General features: G+C 36.3%; 1 non-coding gene across 1 annotated transcript; it reads right to left on the reverse strand.

Moving 5' to 3' along the window:
- Nucleotides 1-962: 962 nt before the first annotated feature.
- On the reverse strand, nt 963-1,065 carry LOC123238312. Its single transcript, XR_006505515.1, has one exon. It is a non-coding gene; the product is annotated as a U6 spliceosomal RNA (small nuclear RNA).
- Between the last annotated feature and the right edge of the window lie 5,232 nt (nt 1,066-6,297).

Genomic DNA, 6,297 nt, shown 5'->3' on the forward strand with positions numbered 1-6,297 from the left:
GAGAAAGCTGAAACTTCAGGAAGTCCAATGACTTGCTCAAAGTCACACAGGCAGTAAACAGTAAAGTCAGGATCTAAACCTAATCCCTCTCACTCTATCACACCAATATATCACGGAATCTTTGGGGAGTTTCAGTTTTCTCTCCTATGAATAAAGGGTTTTGGGCTGGATGATTTCTACCATCCTTTGCAGCTCTTACATCCTGTGCCTTATGATAAAAGCCAGGAAATAGATTTGGACATAGAAAACATTTATTGTGACTGAATGAAAGAAATTTTAATTTGGCAAATATTCTCACATCAGCTATGAGACATTCCTGTATAGCAATTAGAAGGCTAACCGTGAAGTTAAGGAAAACCTGGTTGCAAGCTCTGCCTTGAAACATGCTAGCTATATGACCACTAGATGGATAGGAAAGTTATTTAAATTCTCAATTCAACTAAATTGAACAGGCATTTATTAAGCACCTACTATGTGTCTAATACTGTGCTAGATGCTGGGAATCAGAAGACTAAAATATAACAGTTCTTGACTGATCTAATATATTTCAAGGAGTTCCAGACCATGAATCACTGGAAAGAGTTTTCACTTAAATCTCTACATAAATGAAATCTGGACCAAAAAAAATCCTCCCCCCCGCCCCCGAAATAAAAGCAAGCAAATAAAATAATGCCAATACTAGGTATACAAAACAGATTACATATAAATATCTCAGGCCACATTGTTGTGTCTCAAGTAGAATCAAATACAATTTTGTTTACCAATGACAATGACAGTAATTTGGATGGCAATGTCTTTTCTATCATAGCTGACTGGAAGAGACCTCCAAGATCAAGCCTAAACTCTTCCTTTTACACATGAAGAAACTAAGACCCAGGAATTTTAAGTGATATACCTAAGTTCATGCTGGTAGTAAATAGCTAGGGTGGGCTTTGAACCCAGGTCTTTTGTCTTTTTTTTTTTAAAATATGGAACGATTCGTGAATTTGCGTGTCATCCTTGCGCAGGGGTCATGCTAATCTTCTCTGTATCATTCCAATTTTAGTATATTTGTTGCCGAAGCAAGCACCCAGATCTTTTGTCTTTAAAGCCAGTACTCTTTCCACTGGAGCATGAGAAAGTCCATGACTGACAAGAGTAAGAGTCTGAAAGCAGGTAAGGCTTGCCATTTGGAATTCTCATAAATATCTTCTTTTTTACCTCTTTCAAAAAATGACTTCTGTTTTAAAGGCTTCCTTTAGGAGTTCTTAGCCTTCTTTAAAGACATGCTGAATGGTTTTATTCTTATAAACAATAACTCTTGTTTTCTTCATTAGAACATACGTTTTAATTCCAATGGCATTTGGGAGATTAGGACTTACTTTTTTTTTTCTTACAAAGTTAAATTCTGAAGTAGGCTATGGTTCATTTCATTCAATTAAGTACATAGTGTCCTCTCCAAGAGCATCTAGACTACATCCAATACATTTGGCACATGAAATAAATGGTAGTTGACTACTTCTTTGGTAAGAACCTTGTTATTGCTCCAGAAGAGCCAGGAAGTGCTGAGAAGTTTCATTCTGCACTCTCTATTTTCTGGAGATGAATAGTCATATCACTGAAATCTTCCACTTTTTTTTTTTTAACTGTAGGCCACCAACTTACTCCTTTATCCCACTGTTCTTATAATCCTTATCCCATATTGCTCCTCTTACTAGTCTTGGGTTACTTAGGACCTTTATGGAGAATTAAAAGCAAAATTTTGGCAGTGGTTCACACCACCAAGAAGGCTGAAATGGTTATAATCTATATCTACGTAAAGGACTTTTCATTAATTATATATATATATATATATATATATATATATATATATATATATATATATATATATATATATAATTATAGCTGCAGCTAAGTAGCCAAAAGTAGTGTTTATTAACAGAGTGAAGAGGCCATAAAGTTGAAGCAAGAGGTAACACAATTTAGAGGCAACACAGTTTAGAGCAGTGATGTCAAAGAAATAGGAACCAGGGATACCAAGCCATACATAAGGATTCCCACTTGCTGCAAATGAACTTAGAAAACCACGTATTAGCATTATCTTTTTTTTTGCATTTTTATTTATTTAGTCAACTATTTTCCGATTACATTTTAATCCGATTCAAGTCACCTTCAGAAGTGTTTTGGACTGCACGTGGCTCACAGACTCCGTGTCTGACACCTCTGGCATAGAGGAATGAATGCTAGTCAGTCAGTTATTAACATTTAATAAGTGTCTCCTTTGTGCCAGGCACTGTGCTTAAGCACCGGAAGCAAATAACACCATACTGAGATTTTGGAATCTTAAATATAATACTTCTGTGAGAAAGGCAAGGTAGGTATTATTTCCCCTGATTAACCTTAGGCAAATCACCTAACCTCTTTGGCTTCAATTTCCTCATCTGTAAAATGGGACTAATGATACCTTATCCCACCTATCTCATAGGATTCTTCTGAGAATCAAATAATACACTGTACATTAGCAATGCACCCTATCTCACAGAATGATCCAGAGGGTTAAAAGACATAGTATACATTAAAGTGCTTTGTAATCTATTAGGAGTTATGTAAATGAAGGCATTATTACAATAATCATAAAGACTATTGAATACCATCGATCTAGATAATTCCTAGGTAGCCTTGGAGACAGGAGTATTTGAGATAAGAGGGTCCTGCTAAATGGTGGTTGGGAATAGGAGAGTCCAGAAAGGACCCACTCTGCAGCAGTGATGGGCATGGTGATGTGGTGAGTTCACCTAATCCTTCTCCCTCTCCATCTGTTTTTTTTTCCCACCTGGACAGTTAGAGTGAGCCTATTGGATTTCACTCTTGGGGTATTTGTGTGAATGTTGGGGGTGGGGAAGGAGGAAAAAAACCAAGGTTTTAAGTTTTCTAATTGGTCCTTCTTCTGGGAATAGGTTTTGAAGGCCTCTCCTTCCTTAAGACCTATTGTTGTAGGGGGATCCTCCAGAGATCTGTCTTCTGTTGCCACATCAGAGATAAATGGCTCACCAATAATATCCATCTATAGATGTTTCCAACTGCTTCCCAACCCCTTTGATCCCTCCCCCTCAATTTCTTGTGTAATATTAAGATAGAAGACAATATAAAGTCTTCAAAACAGATACCCCAAATGCTTTAGAATAGAATAATAATATGATTTCTGAATGCTGCACATAGTATGAATACAGTATCAATTCTTCAGGCCATAATACATGCTCTATTGTCATTCTTTTTCTCAACAAACATTTATTAAATACCTATCATGTTCAAGATTCTGGGCTGGCTAATAATAGCTAGCACTTATATAGAATTTCAAGGTAAAGTAAAATACTTTACATATATTATCTCGCTTTAATGTTAGAACAATCCTCTGAGGTAGTCGATATTATTATCCTTTTTTTGAAAATGGGGAAACCATGGCAGAAGAGGTTAAGTTTCTTGTTCAGCGTCACATGGATAGTAAATGTCTGGGGAAGGATTTGAACTCAGGTCTTTCTGTCTCCAAGTCTTATGGTCTTAACCACTGAGCCAACTCGCTGCCTTTAACAGAGTAATAGATATGAAGAGAAGCTAAATGATTGCTTAGAGACAGTGTAGAATGAGGAAAAGAAGACTGGACTTGGAAAGATCGAAAGACATGGATTCAAGTCCTGCCTCAGATACATATTAGCTGTGAGATCATGGACAAGTTAATTAACCTCTCTAATCTCTCCCTAGGAAACTCTCTAGTTCAACTCAATAATTATTTATTAAGTCTCTAGTAGATTCTAGGCAGTAGTGTTTGGTGCTTGACTATAATGACAAAAAATAAAAGTCTTTGCCCTTAAAGAACTTACAACTCTCTCTCTCTCTCTCTCTCTCTCTCTCTCTCTCTCTCTCTCTCTCTCTCTCTCTCTCTCTCTCTCTGCCTGTGTGTGAGAGAGACACACACAGGCAGAGACAGACATAGGCACAGAGATAGAAAGACAGAAGCAGAGATAGTTATCTGTGAGTAAAGAAACACATACACAGAAAAATAAATACAAAATTATTTTGAGGATGAAGATGGAGGAGATCATTGAGATTAGAAGTTCCAGATGAGTTATTGATTAGCAAATCAGTATTGGTGGAGGGAGTTTCTACCTTGGGGAGTTCTCACCCAAAGAAACTAAATGACAAGATGAAAAGCAAGTAACTTAATAAAGGAACAAGTGAATGAATAAATAAATCAGTGAATGAATGAAGAAAGATTAGTTTAAGTGATTAGAAAAATATGAGAAGCAGGATTTGAGCACAACTGTTTCGCACCTCATCTCTCCTCAAGTCTCTCTAGGCATATTTTCCCCAAACTCTCTCTGCTGAGAACCTCACCTTATCTTTCATTTCTGCCCTCCCAATTAAGGCTATTCAACATAGGCTCCTTCTTTTCCCTTCCTCCTCATCTCATCATTCAGATATCTGCCCTATTTCTGCTTTCTTTTTGGTCTCAGATGAAAAAGTAAACTCTTCTTTTTGCTACGGGCAACTTACTAAGAGCACCCTTGATCTTATCCCTTCCTGTATTTCAGCAAATTGCTCTCTCTGTCATCTTTACTCTTGAATTTTCAATTTCTATCCATCTACTGGTTCCTTCCCACAAATATATCTCTCCGTCTTGAAAACAAACAAACAAACCTTTATTTGATTTTTACTGTTCTGCTAGTTGTTGTCTTATATTCCTCTTCCTCTTTGTGGCTAACCTCCTTGAAAAAGCCATCTACACTATATGCCTCTATTTTCTCCTCCCTCTTTTCTAAACTACGCAGTCTTACTTCTGACCTCATGTATATTTGAAATCGCTCTCTCCAAAATTACCTGTGATCTTTAAGTACCAAATTTAATAACTTTTTTGTAATTCTTTTCCTTCTTGACCTCTCTATAGCATTTGACTTTGTTGATCATCCTTCCCTTCTGGATATTTCCCACTCTTGAGGTATTTGTGACCCTATTCTTTCTCCCCTGTCTGCTTTGCTAGTTCTTCATCTATTTATGCCATTTCTTTTAATGTGGGTATTCTCCAATGCTTTTGTCTGGGGATCCCTTTTCCATTTGTATTTTCTTACCTGGTGATCCCATCAATTCTCATAGGTTCAATTATCATATCTATGCAGATGATTCCCAGATGTACATATTCAGCCCTAGTCTCTCTTCTGAGCTCCATTCCACATTACCAGCTGCCTTTTGGACTTTCAACCTGAAGTTCCTATAAGCATCTCTATGTCCAAAAGAAAACACATTTTCCCTTCCAAATTCTCCCTTCTTCTAAACTTCCTTATTTCTGTCATGGGTATGACCATCATTCCAAGCATCCCATTCATCCAAGCTTGTAACCTCAATGCTGTCTTTCAACCCTTAGTCTAATTCGGTCCACATATCCAATCTATTGACAAATCTTATTTTTTTCTACTTTTACAGTATTTCTTATATATGTTCCCTTCTTTCCACTTATTTATACTATATTTATTCCTCTCTTCTTCCTCTGCCCACCCAAAATAGAAGACAGAGTTAAAATCTCCTAAAAATAATAGCTGATTTAAGCCCTGCATCTATGTATTTATCAGACAGTGGCAAATGGTTACAACTACTCATTTATTTAACACTGAAAGAAAATGTCATATACATAAATAAGCAAATTTTCCATATAATTATAACTTCTTTAAGTTCTAAAACTTTTAAAAAAGCTAATCATTTTTGATGGAAACCCTTAAAAATATATTACATATTTAGTTGCCATTTTGAATGGACGATACTGTTATATAACTTATCCTGAACTCAAATATTTGCCAGGTCCAGTAGGATCTTTGGGCTAAGTGGTCTCTGAGATGATTCTTTAGACTTTAAGATTCTGTGATCCTTAGCTCTTCATCTGATAATTTGTAAATCCTAATGGGAACGGGAGGGGGACAGAAAGAAATGTCTGCATTAGGACTTAATTTTCTCTTTTCTGGGAACCCTTAGGAGATCAGAAAAGGAGGAAAGGAAGGAAGGAAGAAAAATCAGAAGAAAGGAAAAAAAGGAAGGAAAGAAGAAAAGGAAGAAGGAAGGAAGAAAAGAAGGAAAGAAGGAAGAAAGAAGAATGGAAAGAAGGAAGGAAGAAAGGAATAAAGGAAAGAAGGATGAAAGAAAGAAGAAAGGAAGGAAACAGACATTTATTGCCTTCTTTGTGTTAGACTCTATGTGAAGTGCTTTACAAGTAATATCTCATTTGATCTTCACAAAAACCCTGGGAAGTAAGGTACTATTTTATTATTATTCCTA

This window comes from Gracilinanus agilis, chromosome 2 (genome assembly GCF_016433145.1).
Source record: "Gracilinanus agilis isolate LMUSP501 chromosome 2, AgileGrace, whole genome shotgun sequence".
Taxonomy (NCBI): domain Eukaryota; kingdom Metazoa; phylum Chordata; class Mammalia; order Didelphimorphia; family Didelphidae; genus Gracilinanus; species Gracilinanus agilis.